Below are 24,752 nucleotides of genomic sequence, written 5' to 3' on the forward strand. Positions count from 1 at the left end.
CAGGCAGCACCAGGGGAACAGGAAACTTGACGTTTTAGGTCAGGACTGTGTTCCTGTTCCTCTGATGCTGCCCGGCCTGCTGTGTTCCTCCAGCTCCTCACTGTATTGACTCTGACTTCAATGTCTGCAGTTCTTGCTATCCCTGGTGGAATATAACTTGATGCTGTGCAACTTCTGACCTTGTCTTTGTGGAGTTTGTATGTTCTCCTCCCGTCTGTGCGCATTTCTTCCCATAGTTGCAAAGATGTGCAAGTTAGAGTGGATTGGCCATGTTAAATTGCCCCATAGTGTCCAGGGATGTGCAAGTTAGGGTGGATTGGCCATGTTAAATTGCCCCATAGTGTCCAGGGATGTGCAAGTTAGGGTGGATTGGCCATGTTAAATTACCCCATAGTGTCCAGGGATGTGCAAGTTAGAGTGGATTGGCCATGCTAAATTGCCCCATAGTGTCCAGGGATGTGCAGGTTAGGGTGGATTGGCCGTGCTAAATTACCCCATAGTGTCCAGGGATGAGTGGGCTGTGTGGGTTAGGCGTGGGAAATGTGGGAATAGGGTGGGATGATCTTCAAAAGGCGGGGGTGAAGGTATGGACGAGATGGGCCGAACAGCCGGCTCCCACACTGTAGGGTTTCTATGATCCAGTGTCGCGCTATTCCTGGGTGCAGCCGAGGTTCCCCAGCCTTGCCCATGAGGAAGCTGAGGCGCGGTCCCTTTAAGAGACTGGTTGCGGGATTACGTCACCCGCCCTCATTTTTTGGGGGGAGGGGCTGGAGAGAGGTGACAGTGCGCAGGCGCGGCCGCTGCAGCCCTTTAATCGCGGATCGCTGGACCAGCGCTGCGCTAGTCCTAGAGCTGCTGCTGTGTCCCAGTCTTTATCTTCCTCTCTGTGTCTCTGTGTGTGTGAGAGGGCAGTGCAATCCTGCTGAATGCACCAAACTTTCCATCGCTCCCCAATCCCTCCACTTTCCCCTTCCCCTTCACACCCCTCCCAAAAATTGATGCTTCATTCTCTTTAAGGACTGATCTTCCACCCCCCCCCCCTTCCCATTTCCTCTCTCTGTGTCTGTCTCCTGTGTCATAGCTTCGCTGCGGAGTGAGTGCATTCATCTAGCTGCCTCTCATCACCACAGCCATGTGAAGGTAAGAGGAGGGAGACCCGGGTTTGTTTGATCTCTCTGTGTTTGAAACCGCCTGCGTTTTCTTGATTTTTTTTGCCCTCAGCCATCCTTTTTATTCCTCATTTTTCAAAGTAAATGACCTCTTTCCCCCCCCCCCCTCCCCGCGCAGCTCCCACAGTGTCCAAACCCAAAATGTAACTTTTTTTTCCCCCTCCCATTTCAAAACGCGATCTGGAGAATTCCATGTTGCAAACATCCTGTAGTCTTTGCTTCCAGACTCTTGTTTATTTTTATATTTCTTTCTTCTTTTAAAAAGTGTAATCCTGGAAACCACCCCCCCCCCCCCCGCCACCTCCACTTTGCGACAAAGTACAGGGAAGTTTTTTTTTGTTTCTCAGCCTGTGACAGAAACTTACTTTTAAGTCTCTAGCCAGTCTTCCGTGTGGGATGCTATTTACCTTTTTCCCTCTTAAAACAGTTTGTCGTGGCTTCCAAGTTGGATTTGTTTTTCAAGCGCCCGTTGATAATTGAAAATGTTTTGATTTTAAGCCTTTTTTGTGTTTTGTGTGGAAGGTAGTCTTGATTCTTTCTTTTCCTCTCCTTGCTCCCACATGTTTCTGAATTTTTTTATTCCTCTGTCTGTCTCTGCTGAGGTAAAGTGTGGTGTGGTGTGTCAGTCTCTCTTTCTGTCTGTGGGGCCTCCTAGCTGAAGCTCAGAGTTAGGCCTTGACACCCCCCCCCCCCCCCCCCCCACTGCTTTGATTTTCTGGCAAATTTTATAGTCACTGTTTTGACCCTCAGCCCCAGTCAGTCTGGGAGAGAGGGTTGGTGTAGGGTGTGGATGGGAAGTGAGCAGACCTCCCAAATGCTACTCACCGTTGCACTGCCATAAGCTCGTGGTTTTTTCTCACAAACAATCTTTAGCCACATCAGCAGCGCTGAAGGAATGAGCCCCTCTCCTTCTGGTGTTATACCAGTGACAGATGCCTGGTGCTGACTCAATTCAGTTTAGAGGGAGAGTGGGGGGTTGGGATAGGAATTGCTGTTCAGGGCTTTGGTCTTGATCTTTGGTAACTGAATGCTACAATTAAATTAAGTTAGATTATGTTCACACACTTGCAGTTTTGTTTATGATCACCTGGCTGCTTTCACATTTTTACCTTGCAGATGAGGAGTGCAAGACTTCCAGTTGTGATTTGGAGTTAGCCCAGTGGCTGCTCTGCTGTTTTCTCAGTGGGGTGTGCAACAGGTCTACTATTGAATTGTCTAAACCGGTCCTTCAATTCTGTTTTGCACAGATCTGTTTCTTAATGTTTGTCAGCGCCCCCCAGCTACCCTAAGGCAGGGCTTCCCAAAAGGAAGGTGGAGGGTTCAGGACCCCAACTGGACTGTTGATCTGGAACTTTGGTGCCATGGGCTCTGAGGCAACCATGAATGTGCACACGCACACACCCCACCCCAACTGCACCAATACGTCATCTCTGCCAAGCTTCCCCTGTCTTGGTTTATTTTTCATTGAGGAATCAGGACAAGTTTCAAGCCTCAAGTGGGGTCATGGTGATGAGTAGGCAGGGGAAGTGTGGTGGTGAGTGGGTGCAGGAGATTTGGGGAGCACTATCCTAAGCTCTGGAATTTTCTCTGTCCTTTTATAAGCCCCCCCCCCTTTAGAATAGAGTCCATTATTCACCCATCCCCAGGAATGTTCCTTTTGTTAACTTTTATCTGATTCAGCTCTCCGTGAAACACCCTTGCGCACTTTCCCCTGTTAAAGTTGCTGTCTGAAGGCAGGTGTGTAAAGCAGGAAACTGTGGGTGCTGGAAATCTGAAGCAACAATGCATTACTGGAGAAACTCAGCAGCTTTGACGGCATCTGTAGTGAGAGAAAGCAGAGATGACACTGGGTTCAGTGACCCTTCTTCAGAACTGGACCCGAAAAGTAAATTCTTTTTATATCTCCACAAATGCTGCCAGACCGGCTGAGTTTCTCTGACAAATTTAGATTTTTTTTGGTTGTTGTGTCCTTGAGAAGCTTTGTGCTGAGTTTGCAGCCAAGAGATAGGCGATGATACAGATGGCATATTCTATGTGGTGTGTTTATTTAAAATGTTCTCCCCTCCTCCTCTGATTGCTGCTGACATGTTTTGAGTAGGGACGCTGCCTCTCTGGAGATTCAAAGACCTGTTTGACTTCCATAAATGGGGCTGTTGTCCATTGTTCGTGCCCACATGCCACTGGGACACCTGAGTGCATCATTCTCTGCACGAGATGTCACACCAAGGTCATGTCGACCTGCTTTGGTGAAAGTTAAGAAAGATCCCATGGGGGCAGCAGGAAGAAGAAGAGCAAAATGGAAAAAACCAGAACAGGCAGGAAATGCACAACAGGCTGTGCAGCATCCGTGGGGAGAGAAACAGTGAATGGTTCGGTGAATAGTTTTGTTGAGAGGTCACCAAATTGAAATATTCGCACTGTTTTTCACTGTATTGGCTGATTTTTGTTTTTTTGCCAAATGTTTCTTGGCACTTGCTTTCAGTTTTTATCTCGGATTTTCAGTAACTGCAGTACTCCAAGGAAAGGTGCAATGGCCTTAACAACACTTCCTGCTTCCTTCCCACCCCCACCCTTGCTCCCACTTTAATCAGGGGCAAGTTTCACCTTGGCTGGCATGTGGAGTGGTTGTCAATGTAACAATGAGCAGCAGATCAATGTGTGCCAGGCTAAATTTAAGTGTGTGCCATAAGAGCATTGGTGTTTGTATTTGGGGTTGCATTTATATAGCGCCATTGTCTCAAAGCGCTGTGCGGGCAGTGAGGTGCAGTCACCATTTTGCGAATGTGGTGCCCAATTTGTGCACAGCAAAATCCCAAACCAATTATGGAACAATGAGCAGAGAATTTTTAAAAATGTATTCCCCTACCCCTTCTCCTTCGGTGTCTGGCGCACTCGTCAGAGGGCAGATTTGGTTGGCTTAATGTGCGTAAGGGAGGCTGCACCTCTGACAAAGCATCACTCTCCCAGAGCTGCACTGCTACATTGCTCTGGGATTTTGTGCTGGAGCTTCCAGTGGGACTCAACCCTACAAACCTCTTGACTACGAGGTGTAGAGATTGTAACAAGGTCAGCCAGTTGGACCTCCATAGAATGAGATCTCTGACTGGGGCTTTTAATCTGCTACAATCAGGGAGCCCTGACAGATATAAGCAGGAGTGTCAGACTTCTTGATCACCCTAAGAGCTGAATCGGTGTCAAGAACTCTCCATGTGTCAATCAAGGGTGACTTGGTGATGGGATTCTGGCACCTCGAACTATTTACTGGTGATTGGAGAAAAGCATGCTCCTTGAGTTGGGGTATGGATTTTTGGCATTGTTCCATTATTTGGAAAGCTTGACTCATTCGATCCTACCATCGAAGACTGGGCCCTGTATGTTGGAAAGAATGCATTTTATTTTCTGGGCAAATGACATTGGGGCAGGTGAAAAGCAACAAGTAATTTTCCTGACAGCTTGTGGACCCACAGCTTTTTCAGTTATTAGAGCTTAACTATGTCTGAGACATCAGATACTAAAACCTTTAAATAGTTGAAGGATTTATACAAGGAATATTACAACTCCACGCCTCTTAGAATTCTGAGATCCTATCGGTTTCACTTAGCAATTTGAAAACTAGAGGAGTCTGAATTGGGATTTTTGACTGGATTAAGACAACTGGCAAAGGCATCTGATTTTTAAACTAACCCTGCATGAGAAGTTGACCACATTTGGTATGTGGGATTTATGTAACCGTGCAAAAGCATCTACCAGCTGAAGCCTAACTGCATTTCATACAGACATTACAACTGGCCTTATCATTGGAAAATGCAGCAATGGAGAATGAGTTGCAGAGTGTTCCGATGGAAGTGGACACCTTCGCCAGGCTGACTGAGCTTGGGGAGCACCACTGGAGTGCAGGGAGTTGCATGTCCTCACTCAAGATGTATCCTGAACAAAGGGACTCTAGGCCTACAGTAAGCCCTAAAACAAAGCTAAGTCTTGGCCAAACGGTTAAAATTTTCTACAGGAACCGGGCTGGCAAGCCATTGTAGTTGCTGCTGGCATGCGGACTCCGAGACCGCAAAAGACTGCCATTAGGCCTGAACTAAGTAAGAGAACTCACGCTGGTATCGAGGACAGCGTACACTCTTTAAGGTCCATCTGCAGATGGTTTGGAACAGTTAAATTCCTTAGCAACATCCAAATCGGAACCAATCGGAATAAACATCTGGTTAAATGGTCACCCAGTTCTAATGGGGGTCGATACAGGCACAACTGTTTCAGTGATCACAGAACCAGTCTTTACTCTGGATTCCAACTCTTAAGTTTGCATTAGACAGTGGGGGGGGGGGGGGGTGTTGTCCTTCACACAGCTAGATATGAGCCATGCGTACTTCTAATTGTGGTTAGATGAGGATTCCCAGAATTTTGCTACAATTAATACCTGTTAGGGTACGCACAGATATAGGAGACAGAGCCATTTGGAGTGTCATGAACCTGTGCAATCTTTCGGTGGACCATGGAGAACTTTTTACAAAGTCTGCCCTGGCTCGTCACTTATCTGGATTTGATGCTAATAGCAGGGAAGGCCGGTAAGGAGCACTCTGAGAACTTAAACATAGACCTTAGACATTTTTCCCAAGCAGGCCTAAGCCTTTAGAAGGGGGGAAAAATGTGTTCCAGGCACCTCAAGTGACCTATTTGGGCCACAGAGACCCAGTTACACCTGTTGGCAGATAAAGTGAGGGCAATGAAACCCCTGCTAGGTCAACTTGAAGGACAGAGCAGAGCCATCCATAATTTCAGCCCAGATTCTAAGTGTGTAAAGTTACAAGTTGGAACATCTTCCTGGAGGCCAAGTAATAACTGCAGATGCGTTGAGCCACCTCCTGCAGGCAGATACACCATTGTGTGGTACTGCCACTAGAAGAGTCTGTAATGGTTTTGAATTTTCTGGACACACTTCTGGTTGCAGATGACAATATCAGACTTTGGATGAAGTAAGAGCCACTTCTGGCAAAACTGAAACAGCTGGTGGTGTTGGGGGAAACCAAAAAGCGCGCTCAACCAGAATCGAAACCTTTTTAGGGCCTGGAGAGATGGGATCACAGAAGACAGCATGTTTCTAAAGGGACCAAGAGTGATCCTCCCAGCCATAAGGTTGCTGCCAGATACTGGCTGAGCTTCATCTCGGGGTTTCCAAACTGAAGATATTAGGTTCGGTGGTCAGAATTGTATGCAGACACAACTGCATCGGTGGAACAGTGGACAGAGTGCCAATGATGACAAAAGTTACTGCCAGCAGCTTCCCCATGTTTGTGGGAATGACCAGGTAAACCCCAGACTCAGAGAACAAATTGTGGAGCTGGATGAACACAGCAGGCCAAGCAGCATCTCAGGAGCACAAAAGCTGATGTTTCAGGCCTAGACCCTTCATCAGAAAAGGGGGATGGGGAGAGGGTTCTGAAATAAATAGGGAGAGAAGGGGAGGCGGACCGAAGATGGATAGAGGAGAAGATAAGTGGAGAGGAGAGTATAGTAGGGAGGGGATAGGTCAGTCCGGGGAGGACGGACAGGCCAAGGAGGTGGGATGGAGGTTAGTAGGTAGGAAACGGAGGTGTGGCTTGAGGTGGGAGGAGGGGATAGGTGAGAAGAAGAACAGGTTAGGGAGGCGGGGACGAGCTGGGCTGGTTTTGGGATGCAGTGGGGGAGGGGGAGATTTTGAAGCTGGTGAAGTCCACATTGATACCATTGGGCCGCAGGGTTCCCAAGCGGAATGAGTTGCTGTTCCTGCAACCTTCGGGTGGCATCATTATGGCACTGCATTTTCGCGTTTTTCACAGATGGAAAAATACCCAATCCCCCTCACAGGATTTTTACACAATACTGACGGGGGAGTGGGGGGGTGGGGGGGCTATCCTTCACAAAGCTGGATATGAGCCATGTGTACTTCTAATTGTGGTTAGACAAGGATTCCCAGAAGTGTGCTACAATTAATACCTGTTAGGGTATGCACAAACCACCCAGTGGCATATCTGCCTGCAGGAGGTGGCTCAATGAATCTGCAGTTATTACTTGGCCTCCAGAACGATGTTCCAACTTGTAATTTTACACACTTAGAATCTGGGCTGAAATTATGGATGGCTCTGCTCTGTCCTCTAAGTTGACCTAGCAGGGGTTTCATTGCCCTCACTTTATCTGCCGACGGGTGTAACTGGGCCTCTGTAGCCCAAGTAGGTCATTTTGAGGTGCCTGAAACACGTTTCTCTCTCTTCCCCCCCCCCCCCCCCCCCCCCCCCACCAAAGGCTTACGCCTGCTTGGGAAAATGATGCCACCCGAAGGTTGCGGGAACAGCAACTCATATTCTGCTTGGGAACCCTGCAGGCCAATGGTATCACTGTGGACTTCACAAGCTTCAAAATCTCCCCTTCCCCCCCACTGCATCCCAAAACCAGCCCAGCTCGTCCCCACCTCCCTAACCTGTCCTTCCTCCCACCTATCAAATTTTCCTACCTACTAACCTCATCCCGCCTTCTTGACCTGTCCGTCCTCCCTGGACTGACCTATCCCCTCCCTACCTCCCCACCTATACGCTCCTCTCCACCTGTCGTCTTCTCTATCCATCTTCGGTCCGTATCCCCCCTTCGCCCTATTTATTTCAGAGCCCTCTCCCCATCCCCCTTTTCTGATGAAGGGCCTAGGCCTGAAACATCAGCTTTTGTGCTCCTGAGATGCTGCTTGGCCTGCTGTGTTCATCCAACTTCACACTTTGTTATCTCGGATTCTCCAGCATCTGCAGTTCCCATTATCCCAAACCCCAGACTCAGTTGCACGTCGACTGTGCAAGTCCTTTTCATGGGCTCCATGTTCTTAGTCCTCCTCTAAGCAAGAGAGTTTACTTCAGGGACAAACTGTGGTGTAGGAGCCACAGGAATGGTCCTGCCTAAGAGGTATGGTCAACGCGAGGTCAGGTCCAGTGATGTATAAAATCTGGTTCGGTGTGGCAGTCCTGAACAAGCATGTAGACCGTATAAAAGCCACAAATGGTGCAGGAGCAAAACGTGCCCAGCTAATCAGCCTTTCCAGCTGCTCCAGAACCAGTGGATTGTCCCCTCCACCGAACGTTGAAGACACCTCGGAAGCTGTGATGGATGTGGCATGTTGTCGCTTCGACACCTTTTGGCACCTGAAAAATGGAATGAGTTTCTTCCGAGTCGCTCCGAGCACAAGAGGCAAGCTACTGTGTGTGTCACACGCCACCCATGTCTGAAGCAGAGTTAGAGGAACCTGACCTGGTGCTAAAATACCCCTGGAGGAGCTATGACAGAAATAGCCAGCCTATGTCCTCAGCTTCTGAGGGGGAGGGATATAGCGACTATAACGAACCAGGTGGATCTCTCCGAATGAGTTCCTTGATTTGACCCAGATTGACAGCCCCAATGGGAGCCCTGGCTGATAGGTAATAACAGGAGTGTCAAGGGTCGTGTTTGATCAGAGGGAGCTGCAGCAGTGATAAGGACTCCCCACATGTAAATAAAGGGTGACTGGATACTGACCTCTGGACTTATTTCATGAGGCAAGAGTTAACTGTGGAATTCCTCCTCTACTGACGGAGGCCATTTGGCCCATCAAGTCCATACTGACAATCTGAAGACTGTGTCCCAACCAGATCCACCTTCCAACCTGTCCCATAACCTGACATTTGCTTGGGCAGTATGTGCGTTTTACTATGGCCAATCCACCTAACCTGCACATCTTCACACTGTGGGAAGAAACTGGAGCACCCTGACGAAACCTACACAAACACAGCGAGAGCATTCAACTCCACATAGACAGTCAGTTGAGGGTGGAATCACACTTGGTCCCTGACACTGAGGCAACAGTGCTAGCCACTGTGTCACCTACTGAGATAGTCTGTGTTTCTCTGTGACACTGATAACATTTGTCCTGAGCGCATGAGAATGGGCCAAGTACGATGTACTCTTTACAAATAACACCATGCAGGCCATTCAGTCCACACTTCTGCACCACATTAGGTTTCTCCTTTCCCAATTCATCAGTATTTCCTTCCATCCCCCTCTCCCTCATGCGTTTCTGTATTTTCCCCTTAAATGTATCTGTGCTGTTCATCTCAACACTCCATCAGATCGAGAGGAAACAGTGACCTGGTGGTAATGTCATCTGGACTGAACCTACTGGCAAAGGCTAATGCCATTTTGGGGGTGGGGGGCGCATTGTTCAAATCCCACCATAGCAACTGATGGAAGTTAATTTGGGTTAATTAAGAATCTAGGATTAAAAGATTGTCACAGTAATGATGACCATGAAGCTGCCATTGTCACAAAACACCATCTGGGTCACTAGTGTCCTTCAGGGAAAGAAAAGTGCCACCCTTACTTGATCTGACCTTCGTGTGACTCCAGACCCACTGCAATGTGGATGACCCTTACTTGTCTCTGGAATGGCCTGTGGTGTCCCAGTGAAATGGGCATCCAATGTTGGCCTTGCCTGACTCATAAATATAAGTTTTGGTAATATGACGTTCTACATTGTAACACCCTGGTGGAGTTTCACCTGCATTACTGCTGAATTTGTTTCGGCCTATTTATCCACCCTGGTTCTAGTATGCCCACCCCTGAAAACATCCAAAGGAGGAATATTGTTGTGGGGGTGGTCGCTGTGGTGATGGTTCTGTTTTTGGCACGATGATGGTGGTGTAGTTTTGCACATCAGATCAATTCTCTACAGAGTTTGGCTCTGTTGAGTTGAGGATTATCGTATCAGTCATGATTCCACTGATGCAGACTTGATGGGCTGAATGGTCTTTACAGCTATTGCTGTACACCTCCAGCATAAAATAGCTTTTACCATGAGCTAACTCCCAACTAAATGTAGTACAAAACAGATTTCTGAAGAAGGGTCCAGACCTGAAATGTCAGTTTTCCTGCACCTCTGATGTTGCCTGGCCTTACCACTAAGGAAGTGCTTCTTGAAGTGTGGCCAAAATAGTTGTGCTTTGGGCAGCATAGCAGCCAACACACACTCAGTAAACTCATCAAAATTACAGACCGATAACGACCACACAACCTTTTGTTTTAGTGTTAGAAACATAGAAAATAGGACCAGGAGTAGGTCGCTCAGCCCTTCAAACTATAACTGTCGTTTGACATGATCATGACTGATCATCTAACTCGGTCCCCTGTTCTCACTTTCTCCCCATACCGTTTGATTCCTTTTAGCCTTAAGAACTATATCCATCTCGTCCGCTCTGAAATCCTGTAATGTTTTGACCTCATCCACTTCCTGTGGTAGAATATTCTCTGGGTAAAGAAATAACTTAATTTATCACAGTCCTAAATGACCTACTGTGTGCCCTTTAGACTGTGACCCTAGTTCTGTCTATGGGGAACATCCCTGTCTGGTTCCTGTTAGAATTTTACAAGTGTCAATGAAATCCCTGCCCTTTATTTATTGGACTGGAGAAGAATGAATGAATGTTAAATGATTGAGAGATAAGTATTGGCTGGGACAGTGGGGTTAACTCCCCGGTTCTTGAGCAAGGGCCTTTGGGTCTTTCAACCTACACCCAAACCCCTAGCTGGGGTGGGGCTTGATTTAATGTTGTCTGAGAGACAGCGCTTCCCACTGTGTTACTCTGCCCCCCCCCCCCCCCCCCCCCCCCCCCCCCCCAACCCCATCGGTACTGCACTGAGTTGTCAATCTACAGTTTATCTCCAGCCTTGGAGTGGAACTTGAACCGAGACCCATGTGACTGCGACGTGAGTCTGAGATCAGTCCGAGAGAGGGGAAAGTAAACTGTCAGGACTAAGATTTAGAATGCCAATCCTCCCTTTCTTCCTGTTCAGATACTTCAACACTATATTGATGGTGACCATACTTCAGTGTGCTGCTACTGCTGCATAACCTGTGGGTTGTGAAAGAGGTTAGACAGATGCAATTCTCACTCGCTGTCTCTGTCTCTGTCTCTGTGTGTGTCTCTGTCTCTGTGTGTGTGTGTGTGTGTGTGTGTGTGTGTGTGTGTCTGTCTGTGTGTGTCTCTGTCTCCCTCCCCCCCCGCTCTCTGTTTCGCGCTCCCCCGCCTTTTCTCTGTACGGCCTGCTGTGTAGTCCATGCCCCTCTGCTGTTTCTATTAAGGAAAATAACATTTGCACTGTCTTGCATGGAAGTGGGAAGGGACTGGCTGAAGCACAGTAAATGCTGTTGTGACTCATCAATTTCTGCAGAAATTGGTCTGATGAAAAATGCTGTATGAATCTTCCTCCTTTCTGACACACACCATTTGTGTTATTTTCTTTCTTTTCAGGATTCAGATTCATTTTCTGTCTCCTTCTGAGATACTTTTTGGTCTCCTTTTTGCAATCTTGAAAAATATACCCATCTGGTTCACTATTGTTCATTAGGGAAGGAAACTGCCATCCTTATCTGGTCTGGCCAACATGCGACTTCAGACCCACAGCAATGTGGTTGACTCTTAACTGCCCTCTGGCAATTAGGGATGGGCATAAATGCTGCCTGGCCAGTGATGCCCTCATCCCGTGAATGGTTTTCTTAAGGTGAGATCCGGTCTGACCAACTTGCTTGAATTTTTCGGAGGTGCTTTAGATGTGGAGATGAGACCAAGGCTTTCGATAGGACCCTGCGTGGAATTCTGATAACAAATGTAAGAGCTGATGAATTCCAAAGCAATTTGGATCCACAACTGGCTGAGTGGCAGGAAGCAGAGGGTGATGGTTGGGAGGTATTTTTCTGACTGGAAGCCTGTGCCTGGTGGGTCGTGCAGGTCAGTGACGGGGCCTTTTTATTTATGGCTTATATAAGTGATTTAGACTTGAATGTCACAAGGTTTATCAGCAAGTTCACAAATGACATGGTAAACAGTGAGAAAGAAGGATAGCCCGAGATTACAGGATTCAATTCAGAGAAGCAGGTGGAACTGCAACCCAGGAACTGTAGGATCTCAGAGCATTTGAGGAGGGGACAGTGAGGAGATAAAAAGTGTAAGACTTGAACATATTGCTTTTGTTTGCAGAGAGTGAGTCCCCTGCAAACAAAAAGGAACATATTCGAACTGGTCATTGCTTGGCACTTATGTGCACAAATGGTTTTAGCTCCTTTTTAGGGCAACCCTAGAAATTGTCCAGGAATCACTGCACTTAGAATCACTGCACTTAGACCTGGACTGTTGTGTTGTTTCAAATTTGGTATTCTTGCATTTGTCCTGATAAGTGCAAGATGGAAAAAGCTTTAAGCCATGTGTCTTGTTTCAACTTTTACTTGGGTTCTTTACCAACAAGTAATATGTTTGGAAACAGCCTTACACTGTCTGCCCAATCTCTGCCTCCTTCATGTACACTCACCATCCCTTTCTGGGATTGTAGAATAATGCACAGGAATGGGTTTCCCACCTAATCTCTTTGCATCCCTTATCTAGGGAGTACCAGGACAACTATAACACCCTAATTATGTTACTTGGGGCCTGACCTCTGTGCAAATCTGAGCAGGAGTCTAGCATTTTCTAGAGTGTCATTTTTAACATCAAAGGACACTCACCTCTGGGCTCCGAGTCACAAGTTGGGTTTGAGTCCGTCCCCAAAGGCTGGAGCACCGTCCCATTTGACATTCCAGTGGACTGCTTGCAGCACAACTAGGGGAGTGCAATACTGTTGGAAGTCCCATCTCGGGCAGACTGTTAAACCAAAGCCCTGCTTATTGCCTCGGCTGGCTGTAGAAAATCTCACAGCACTCCTCACAAGATGGTGCCTGTCTGAGTCCTGACCAACGTGGATCCCTCCTCCAACATCAGGAGGAGGAAGCAGATTAACTGGTCGTCATTCTGCTGCTGTTTGTGGGAGCTTGCTGTGCTAAAATTGGCTTGTTTTTTCTACAAGAATAGGGGCGACACTTTAAACAGAACTTCATTGGCTGTAAAGTGTTTGGGAATCTCCATGAGGTGCTGTTTTAACACTAGCCTTACAATGGCTCCTCAAAACGTGTGTGTGTGTGTGTGAGAAGATAGGATTTGGCTGTAGGTAAGAAACCCTTTATTTCTTTACCAGTCTCCCAGATTATTGGCCAATGCCTCTGGTTCGTCCCTGAACGTTACCCTTGCTTAGCAGTGGGTGTAACTGTTGGTGTGATACACACCAATATCTCACATGTTTAAACCATTGAGTGGTTGAATTGACGCAAATGAGTTGAAAGTCCAATTAAGCTTGGCTGGTGACCAGGGTGGGTCACTGACCTCCTTTTTGTGTTTTCCTGTGGTTAGGGTGAGAGATACAGCTCAGGAGTCCCAACTGTTGTTACAGCCCTGCTATCCTCTTTCACCAGCATGCAGGTGGGACATGTTTACTTTGGAATTGTGCTTAGCATGGACTGGGCAGACCAAAGGCTCTGTTTCTGTGTTGAATGACTGCGTGGACCTGTTTGAAAGAAAGATTAGAGAATGGCAGTGGGCCATTTGGCCCCTCAAGTCTGCTTCATCATTCAACTAGATCACAGCCAATCTTCTCCCTCAGTGTGCTGTTTTCCCTCACACTGTCCCTACGTTCCCTTGAAATCTTTGTTAGTGATGCAGACAGGAAAGGGGGCAAATATGGGTGAAGAGGGGCAGGATTGGGCTATCCAAAACTGGTCGGTCAATCCCTGTGCTGTTGGCTCATCCAGTGGGCAGAGGAGTCTGCAGTGGTAGCTGGTGGGGGTAGGTTTAGGGTTGGAATGCTAGCAGGAATGGGCGAAGGTGTGGAAAAGGTCCTTATGAATCTCCTGAATCCTGAAGGAGTCTGCACCTAGGGAAGGAGGGATGAGAATCAGAGGGAGATGGTTGGCTGGATGTGTTGTAACGAGTAACTAGTCATGGAAGTTGAGACCTGATGCCCACTTTCATTTCCCTTTCCCAATGGAACATCTTAAAAACTCTAAGAAACTGGTATTTTTGGTGCTGATTGGCCTCTAATGCCTGTGTTGATGCACACAGTTTCCTGTGTTCTTTACCAACTTTCTTTTCTCTGGTTCCCTATGTGACCGTTTTCTCTGGCTCAAGTGAACAGCCCAATGACCACTTCCACTCTCTGACATTCACATGGAAGACCGATCCCAATACTTGAAGGGCTGGGTGGAGGTGTTTGGTTTATTTTGCTTTTGTCCCTCCTTCATTTTTACTCTCCTGCTGAGTCTTGCCCTTTTATGCAGTGTACAGCCCCATAGGCCAGCAACCCTATTGTACCAGCCAGGCCCACCATCTGCAGGTAGAGAATTGTATTCTCATTATTGGGAGCTAAAGGGTGGCTCAGTGGTTAGCACTGCTGCCTCACAACACCAGGGACCCGGGTTCAATTCCACCCTCTGGCGCCTGTCTGTGTGGAGTTCGAACAATCTCCCTGTGTCAGCGTGGGTTTCCTCCAGGTGCTCCGGCTTCCTCCCACAGTCCAAAGGTGTTCAGGTTAATGTGGATTGGCCATGGCAAATTGTACCACAGTGTCCAGGGATGCTCAGGCGAGGTGAGTTAGCCATGTGGGGTTACAGGGATAGGGTGGTGGGGGGGCGCTGTGATGTTCTTTGGAAGATCCACTCAGACTCAATGGACCACGCCTCAGGCAAGGACCAAAGGTGGAGACTTTGTCTTTTTTACAGCATGGAGACCAGAGCTATGCAGATTACTCAGTATGGTCTAACCAAGGTTAAACACGTCTAACCCAACTTTGACCTTATTGACCTGGGGTGCTGTTTGCAGTTATTAGTTTCTTAATAAAAGAAAGGCAAAGAGGCTGAACTTTAGATGCCAAAAATGCAAGGTTATAGCCAGCCAGTGAGACTGAACAAGCTGATACCCTTTGCTGTAATAACATAATCGAAGGGCGTGCTAGTTTGGACCAGAGGGACTGAATGGTCTGACCCCGAGCCATCAGTCATGAACTGGTTCAGCCACTGGGGAACCCTGTTTTGTTTCTTTATAATGAATGCGCCTAAGTGAAAAAGGACAGTGCTGCTAGGAACTTTCCACTGTTTTCGCTCAGTATCGCTCATTCCCAGCAGAAATGTAGCAGCCGTTTTGTCTCTGCGATGCATCTTTCCCAGGAAAGGTCAGTAAACTTCTTGAGGCGAAGCAGAGACTATAGAGAGAAGAGCAGCGCTGTTGGGCTTGGGACTGCAATTGCAGAGGGAGGTGGTGATGGGGATACCAAAGGGCTTTGATTAACAGTTAGTGTTTGTGGATCTAGGGAGAGCTTTCTCCTGTTCAGTTTGTCACAGTCCATTACTGTCTAATTGACTCATTGTAAACACTGGGCTGGCAAGTTGTGGCCAAGAAATGGATTCAGTACTAATGTGGGTATGTGCTGTTCCACTGTGATGCAGTAATGTTTAGGTTAGCTGTTGTATTAGGTTACAATACAGTGATGGAGGTAAAACCCCATCAGTTTGTCGAGTTAGAGGAGATTGCAGGTGTGAGGAGGGCCTTGTGCCCAGAAGGAATTTAAAGATGAGGGTGAGAATTTGAGAGTTGGCAGATTTTTGGAAGAAGTCCCAGTGTTTGGAAATCCTTTTTAGAAAGAGGAATTGAAGAGTTCAAGGTGGAGTAGCTGAGCCCAATTCACTCTCCTGTGGAAGATTTTTTTTGTTTGGGGACTTAAGAAGTTGGATACAGCGTAGCACCCACCCCCTTCCCTGTAAAGGGGTATCAGAGATAATGGGAACTGCAGATGCTGGAGAATTCCAAGATAATTCCCTGTAAATGCCACTTTCCAACTTGAGCATGTCACATGGTCGAAGAATGCACAATTATTAGATTTGACCACACACTTAAACAAACCCGCTACTACAGCCATATTTCCTTTCTGACTCCAGCATCTGCAGCTATCGCTATCTCTACTAGATTGCTGGCCCTTTCTGTGTCTTGTGACCTAGCTCAGGAGGCATTTGCTTGTAAACAGATTGGTCTCCTCAGGGATGCTATTAGCATCTCGTTTTGCACTTGGCAACAGAGCCAGGTATATATCAGTTGTGAACAATTTTTGTTTTTAGGCTGGCTTGTTAAATTGGTGTAAGGTTCCCGTTTCATATGAATGGTTCTCTGCTGTTCTTGCAAACGTGTCGGGAAGTGCACGCTCACAGGACAAACGGTACCACCTCCAGCCCCCCTTCCCCCCACCTTCCACCCTACGGTCCCCCACCACCGCCCCCCACCCCCCAACTTTTTCTTCCTGTGCAGATGGGCTCTGTTGGTTTTGCACCATGTGACTTGGCATAGAGTCATGATCGTTCTCACAATTTATCATGAGATTCACTGACTAGGGAAGTCAGGGAGGCAGCTGTATCTTGGCAACGTGTGCGATTTCTAAAATTCCGTCAGCATCCCGAGTAACGTGATCGTCGTTCTAAAGTTGACGCTGGGCCACATCAGGAGATGTCAGTGGATGACCCAAGATGTGCTGTAGTAGGCAGGTAAACTCACTGAAATGAGAGTAGAGTTAAAGACGAGGGTGAGAATTTGAGTTTGCAGATTTTTGGAGGGAGTCCCAGAGTTTGGAATTCCAGACCCTGAGACCCGAGTGACTCACTAGCTCAATAGTTGACCTACTGGCCCTGTTAGAGTCAGAACATTATTTAACTGGACAGGGCTGAGAAATGATTTACCAGGGTGTTTCTGGGAATGGAGAGTTTGAGTTATAAAAATAGACATGGAATTCTTCCATATGATGTCAAGGGGTGACCATAAAATCTTGAGAGGCATAAATAAGGTGAATGATAAGAATCTTTTCCTTAGGATGGGGCAGTTCAGGACGAAAGTGCCTGTTTCTAAGATGAGAATGCTTTTTAAAGGAGATCGGTTGGGTCAACTGTTACAAACGGAGGGTGGTTTGTGTTTGGAATGAACTGTCCAAGAATGTGGTGGATGCAGGTACGGTGACAATGTTGAGAAGACATTTGGATAAGTACATGAATGGGAAAGGTTTGGAGGGATATGGGCTAAGAGTGGAGGCAGGTGGGACTAGTTGAATTTGTGAACATGGTTGGCATGGGGATATCGTTTGTCCTTTGAGTGTGCACTTCCCAACATCTCTAGAAGAGCAGTAGCGAACAATTGCTGGTTGGGCCGAAGGGTCTGTTTCCATACCGTGTGACTCGGTGACTTCTAAAACAGGTCTTTGCTTCATCCAGGATACTAGCATTTTATTAGGAATACTGTACCAGCAGTTGTTGGCATCTGAAAATGGAGGAGTGATCTGAACACCTGGAAAAGGGGCATTTAGCTTCCTTTTACCCGCTAAGTGTCACTTGCATCTTCCAGGTGCTTCGAGCTTATTTTCTGTCTCTGTGGGATTTACAGCAGCCCTGGGTAAAACTCGTAATGCAAGAGCACCGCTTGGCCTTGTGGGAAAAGGTTTAGCTCTCTGACCTTTTTTATGGCTCAGCCATCATGAAGTGTGAAATGAGGGTGCAACTGAGGTCTGTGGGAATGGGTGGCCGAGCGGAGATATGTCCCAAATTGTTGGGCAGTCTGTGGGAGGGATGCTTTATAGGTGCACCGTCTGTTTAGTGCTGGGGAGATCTGGAGCACAGTGCAGCTTTCTGTGCCTTTTTTGTGTCTCAAACCCATTTCACCTTCTTTCTTTCTTCTTTTCCTCCGCCGCCCCCCCCCCCCCCCCCCCCCCCCCCCCCCCTCCCCCGTAGCTCGTTTTGGCCTAGCAGATGATCTGAAAGTTTTGCACCTCTGTGGTCAGCCTTGAAATGCTTTGAGCAAAGTTTTAGACAGACAGCTGGGACAGACTGGGGGTCAGCATTCAATGAGGTTGAAATGTCACATTCCATTCCTTTTGTTTTTACTGCTCATTGAATATTCTGTGCACGCAAGCTGCCCTTGAGAAATTGTTCACCAACAGCAAAAAGAAACTATGCTTGTGTTTCTGTAGTACCTTTTTACCGTGATGTCTCAACGTGTCTTAGAGAAGCCGAAGTACTTTCAAAGTACAGCCAGGGTACGACGCAGCAAACTCTTTCAAACAGTGACGTCTTACTTGATCGTTAGCAGTTGAGGGATGTGTCAGGACCATCCCTGTTTGACGTCCAGTGTAGTACCACAGGGGAGGCTGGGTCGGGTCTCTAGTACCCGCCTAAAAGAGGGCTCCCATAGGGTCGCAGTGGGGAGAACCAGCTTGGATTTAAGTTCCTGGAGAGAGAGTTACAGGATTAATCCTAAGATTCAAAGGCAAAAGGAGTGCCACTGAACCAAAGCTGACATCACAACTGTACAGATGGTTTCACTAAAGTTGAGCAGTGCTCCTTCTAATTTTACTTAAAGAAAAAACGGGGGTAGAAAAAGGGACAGCACGGTGCCTCGGTGGTTAGCACTGCTGCCTCACAGTGCCAGAGACCCAGGTTCGATTCCCACCTCAGGCAACTGTCTGTGTAGAGTTTGCACGTTCTCCCCATGTCTGCGTGGGTTTCCTCCTGGTGCTCCTGTTTCCTCCCACAGTCCAAAGATGAGCAGGCTAGGTGGATTGGCCATGCTAAATTGCCCATAGTGTTCAGGGATGTGTAGCTGAGGTGGGTTATATGGGATGGGCCTGGGTGGGATGCTCTGAAGTTGATGTGGATTTGTTGGGCTGTAGGGATTCTGAGTACAAGACTGATTATTGTTTGATAAGCTTTAAGGAGCAGAGTCTGAGCACGGAGAGCCTCTGTCCTGGAACTATTTTCATTTGTTAAGAATTGGGCCTTATGTGTTTTCGCATTGCTTTGTTTTCCTCTCCTGTGCCACAATGATTTTCAAACGCTCCCATATTTATTTACCTAAAGCTGCAAATGGAATTGAGCCGCGGATGTGTAGAAATACGAGATTGATTCTGACTCGCTGAGAGAAGGCTTGGTAGATGGATGTAACGTTGAGGTGTCTGGACAGCTGGGGGTGAGGAGGGACTGTTTCACGCTCAAGATGTGAATGCACGGATTTGCAAAGAGGTGAAGCCGGAATGATGTGTGTGTGTGTCTTTTTGGAAGAGAAAAGACCTTTTCAGGCAGGGCTATAAATTGTAAATGCCGTTCCTAGGGAGTGCACATGGGTGAATAAACCCAACGTCATTCGTAAGTGACGGTAACTGCTTCAGATTGGGGTTAATCCCAAGACTAATTGCTCCTCCTTTTGGAGCTTCAAGGCACCTTTCAGTGTTTATGAACCCTCGTCACTCACCCAGCTGTCTCTGTTACCATAGAATCCTAAATTGTAGAAGCAGGCCACTCAGCCCAACAAGTCCACACTGGCCATCTGGACCCTATCCCTGTATTTCCTATGGCTGACCCATCTAGCCTGCACACTATGGGGCAATTTTAGCACGGCCAATCCACCCTAACCTGCACTATGTTGGACTGTGGGAACAAACTGCGGCACTCGGAGGAAATCCACACAGACACAGGAAGAACATGGAAACTGCACACGGTCACCCAAAGGTGGAATCAAACCCTGTGTCCCTGGTGCTGTGAAGCAGCATTGCTGACCGCTGAGCCACCGCCCGTCCTACAGGTCAGCCCAGTCTCTCGCATGTTGCAGAGCTGCTGGCTCAGTGGTTAGCACTGATGCCCCTCAGGACCAGGGACCTGTGTGCAGTTTGCTTGTTCTCCTGGTGTCTGTGTGGGTTTCCTCCCACAGTCCAAAGATGTGCAGGTTAAGTGCATTTCCCACAGCCAGTGCAGGGTTTCTGGGATAGTGAGGTAGGGTGGGTCTGTGTGGGACTTTCTTTGGAGGGTCAGTATGGACTCAATGGGCTGAACGTCCTGCTCCCACACTGGGGATTCTATGACTTACTGATGTGGATGATATATATTTTTGTGCTGCAGACAAGACTAATTAAACAGTAAATCCATCCATGTGCAGTTCGTCTGCCAGGGCCCCTCTAAAGAGTAGCCACGTCGACTGAGTTCTGTCTCTTCTGACTACCTCTTGCAAGCAGTCGCATGTCTGGAATTTTGTAGACAGGAAGTGAGTTTTTCCAAGGGGCATAATTTCCTGAGCCTGTGGTGGACTGAAATTGTGGGAATTATAGTGTTTGGGCACAAGGAATAAAAACTTTGTCTGTTTCCAGCTGGAATTTTTTTGTTGTTTGTTGAAAGAGGCCCATTTAGAAGGGACCCTGTTGGGTTGTGAGGTGACTGTATGTTCACGGCCTCCCTTTACTATTCCGCAGGATGGCTTTAATGAACAGAAAGAGACCCTTCAGCCTTAAATACTGTAATACACAGGAGTAGAAGTCGGCCATTGAGTCTGCTCTGCCATCAATGCACTTGTGGCTGATCTGATTATTCCTCAATTCTACTTCCTTGCCTTTTCACTATAACTGTTGAGCAAGTTTGTCCTCGTCTCTCTTTAAATAGATGACTCTTTTACTTTGAGCTTAAACTTTCTAGTTCTCGACAAACCCCTTTAATGCATCTACCCTGTGGAGTCCTCTAAGAATGTTGTCTGTTTCAGTGAGAGTTGATGATAGCTGGGTGGAGAACTCTTAGCCCCATGTTCGAATTGCTGGAAGTTAACACTGCAGATCCTTGACACAGCGTCTTGGTTGATTTGTGGCAGAGTGACAGGGAAGGTTTGACACTTCCGCCATCTACAATCCAACCCCACCACCAAAGACATTTTTCCGTCCCCACCCTTGTCTGCCTTCTGGAGGGACCACTCTCTCCGGGACTCCCTTGTCCGGTCCACACTCCCCTCCAACCCCACCATACTCGGCACGTTCCCCTGCAACCGCAGGAAGTGCTACACTTGCCCCCACACCACCTCCCTCACCCCCGTCCCAGGCCCCAAGGTGACTTTCCATATTAAGCAGATGTTCACCTGCACATCTGCCAGTGTGGTATACTGCATCCGCTGTACCCGCTGTGGCTACCTCTACGTCAGGGAAACCAAGCGGAGGCTTGGGGACCACTTTGCAGAACGCCTATGTTCGGTTCGCAGTAAACAACTGCACCTCCCAGTCACGAACCATTTCAACTCCCCCTCCCATTCCATAGACGACATGTTCCTCATGGGCCTCCTGCAGCGCCACAATGATGCCACCCGAAGGTCGCAGGAACAGCAACTCATATTCTGCTTGGGAACCCTGCAGCCCAATGGTATCAATGTGGATTTCACAAGTTTTGAAATCTCCCCTCCCGCTACTGCATCCCAAAACCAGCCCAACTCATCTCCGCCTCCCTAACCTGTTCTTCCTCTCACCTATCCCCTCCTCCCACCTCAAGTTGCACCCCCATTTCCTACCTACTAACCTTATTCCGCCTCCTTGACCTGTCCGTCCTCCCCAGACTGACCTATCCCCTTCCTGCCTCCCCACCTATACTCACCTCTACCTGTCTGTCTCCTCTCCACCTGTCTTCTCCTCTATCCACCTTCTATCCATCTCACCCTCTCTCCCTATTTACTTCAGAACCGTCTACCACTCTCCCTTTTCTGATGAAGGGTCTAGGCCTGAAACATCAGCTTTTGTGCTCCTAAGATGCTGCTTAGCCTGCTGTGTTCATCCAGCCCCACACTTTATCAGGGAAGGTTAGCTGTTACTTTAGGTGTGGCACCCTGTATTGGAGATGGGAGAGTCTGCCCCCTCTGTTTGGAACTGGGAGTGCGGATGCTGAAGGTCTAATGTGGTGTGTGTATTTTTGTTTTATATATAGAATCCCCACAGTGTGGAAACAGACCATTCGGCCTGTTGAGACCACACCGACCCTCAGAAGAGCATCCCACCCAGACCTGTAACCCTGCATTTCACATGGCTAACATACACAACCCTGAACGCTGTGGGCAATTTTAGCATGGCCAATCCACTTAACTTGCACTTATCTTTGGACTCTGGGAGGAAACTGAAGCACCCAGAAGAAATCCAAACCGACATGGGAGAACATGAAAACTCCACACAGAGACAGGGTGAATGGAACCTGGGTCCCTGGCACTGTGAGGCAGCAGTACTAGCCACTGTGCCACCCCTAGTTGTGGTCTAACTAGTGCCTTTGATAGTTCCTTCACCATCGATGACACCCCCTGGTCAGGCCTTCCGGAAATGGCTGTAAACTGGCTTCAACGTGACTAGGACTGGCATTTCTGTAGCACCTTCCGTGACTTCTGGATGTTCCAAAGTAGTTGTTGCCAAAAGGTCAGTTTGGGTGACAGGCTGACATGGTCTATCTTGTCGCCATTGTCCCCGTGCCTGTCCATTATGACACTTGGCCTCGGATTATGGTGCCGTGGGAGGTTAACAATCTCCAGTGAACTCCTGAACCTCGTTGGCAGACAGTTGGAGTTCCTGATATCTGACCCTGTTCCTGCCCGCACCTTCCCACAGAGTCAGTAGGGCTCTTGTGGTGCCAATGTCCCTACCTCTGGGCCAGGAGTCCCCGGTCCAAGTCCCACCTGCTCTGCAGGGGTGTCCTACATCTCTTTGAACAGGTTGATTCAGAAAACATCTTCCTGCAGAGTCAAAATGGCTGAGATTGAAGATTCTGCTGATGAATGAAAGAAAAGCTTGCATTTAAATAGCACCTTTTTAAAATCGCCCAAGCACTCTGGAGCCAGTGATGTGCTTTGACGGACCGTCAATGATTGACCAATTTGTGCATAGCCAGCTCCCATCAACAGCAGTGTGATGCCACTGCAGATAGTATAACATGCTGGTCAGGCATTACATCCTAGTCCCTGCGTTATAAAGTTAGTCATACAGCATAGAAAAAGACCCTTCAGCCCAACCCATCCATGCTGACCAGGTTTCCCAATCTAAAGTAGTCTCACTTGCCTGCATTTGGCCCGTACCTTTCTAAACCTCTCCTAATTATGTACCTGTTCAAATGCCATTCGAATGTTACATCTGGTACCCTTCTCTACCACTTTGTCTGGCAGTTCATGCCACGTATGAACCACCCTCTGTGTGAAAATGTTGCCCCTCATGCCCCTTTTAAATAATTCTTCTGCACCTTTTATAAAAAGAAAATGCCCTCCAGTTTTGAATTCCCCTACCCTAGAGAAAAGACGATCGCAATTCACCTTTCAAATCACCTTTCTATGCTCTGTGATCTTATAAACCTGTATAAGATCACCCCCTCAACCTCCTACGCTCCAGTGTAAAAATTCCCAGCCTATCCAGCCTCTCCTTTATAACTCAAATCCCCCAGCCCTGGAAACATCTTTGTAAACCTCTTCTGAACTCCCTCCAATTTAATAATATCCTTCGTATAGTAGGGTGACTACAACTATGCGCAGATCTCTAAAAAGGCATCACCAAGATCCTGTATACCCTCAACATAACGCCCCAAATCCTATACTCACTGGCCTGAGCAATGAAGGCAAGTGTGTTACATGTCGTCTTAACCACCCTGTCTATATGTGATACACCTTTTTACAGAACTATGTAGTAAATCCCAGGTCTCTTGGTTTGATACCACTCTACCAGTAACTATAAGTCCTGCCTTTGTTCATTTTTACCAAAATGCAATACCTTGTGTTAAAGTTGTGCAATGGGCTGCCTTATGTTTTTGTGCTGCCTTGAGGGAGCTGACAGTACCCCTCTGAAAGACAAAGCCTCTGACAGTGCAGCACACCCTTAGTGTCAGTCCAAATAATATGCAGGAGCCCCTGGACTGTGACTCGCGTTCACATTAACCTGAGTCTGAGGTGACTCTGAGCTGCACACTGCTGATGTGACCGATTTTTTAAAATTGTGGTCGTTTTAATTTTCTCTGTCATGTATCATCTAGCCTTACACATGCTGACCTCACCCAAAACCTGAGTCTAATCAAGAAGCAGATTAGGCGCCAAGGAAGTTAGCTCAACAGGGCAATCCCACGCTGTCAAATCTCTGGTAGTAATTGTGGAGAGAGGCAGTTCAAACACTTTTTTTTTCCCCCCTTTCTTATTCTTTCATGGGATGCGAACATCGCTGGCAAGGTGCCCATCTGTATTTAGTGACGTGCCAGACCAATTCAGTGCAGTTAAGATTTCACGGCATAGCTGTAGGTCTGGAGTCACCCAGCTTTCAATAATGAGATCTTATGAAAATCAGAGAGTCGCGAATGAGACCAGCTTCCAGATTTATTAATTGAATTCAACTTGTACCAACTGCCTTGGGGAGATTTGAACCTGTGTCAACCAGAGCATTAGCCTGGGCCGCTGGGTGACCGCCTCTTCCCTTGTAGCACTAACACTACAGGAAGTGTACAATGCTGTTCCATCTCTCTTTCTCCTAGCCAATACACTGATCCTGTTTTGAGAGTGGTGATCAGAAAGAGCAGACTTGTTTCCTTATTACAGAATGAGGACATTGCTGTCCACCCCTAATTGCCCAGAGGGCAGTTAAGAGTCAACCACATAGCTGTGGGTCTGGAGTCACGTGTGGGCCAGACCAGGTAAAGATGGCAGTTTCCCTCCCTAAAGAACATTTATGCACCAGACGGGCTTTTCCCAACAATTAATGTTTGTTTCATGGCCATCATTAGACTCTTCATTCTAGATTTTTTTTTGATTTAATTCAAATTCCACCATCTCCCCCTGCCGCAGTGGAATTCAAACTTGGTCCCCCGGGACATTACCTGGGTCACCTGAATTAACA

At 47.6% G+C, this 24,752-nt stretch overlaps 1 protein-coding gene across 2 annotated transcripts in view; it reads left to right on the top strand.

Annotated features, from left to right (window-relative positions):
- The first annotated feature begins 814 nt into the window (after window positions 1–814).
- Window positions 815–24,752, top strand: part of LOC125447118 (transmembrane protein 184B) — a 74,483-nt gene continuing 50,545 nt past the window's right edge. For both annotated transcript variants that reach the window (XM_059640446.1, XM_059640447.1), the window contains exon 1: window positions 815–1,140. The gene's annotated coding sequence lies outside the window, so the exon portion shown is untranslated. The remainder of the gene's footprint in view (window positions 1,141–24,752) is intronic.

Source organism: Stegostoma tigrinum, chromosome 38 (assembly GCF_030684315.1).
Source record: "Stegostoma tigrinum isolate sSteTig4 chromosome 38, sSteTig4.hap1, whole genome shotgun sequence".
Lineage (NCBI taxonomy): Eukaryota > Metazoa > Chordata > Chondrichthyes > Orectolobiformes > Stegostomatidae > Stegostoma > Stegostoma tigrinum.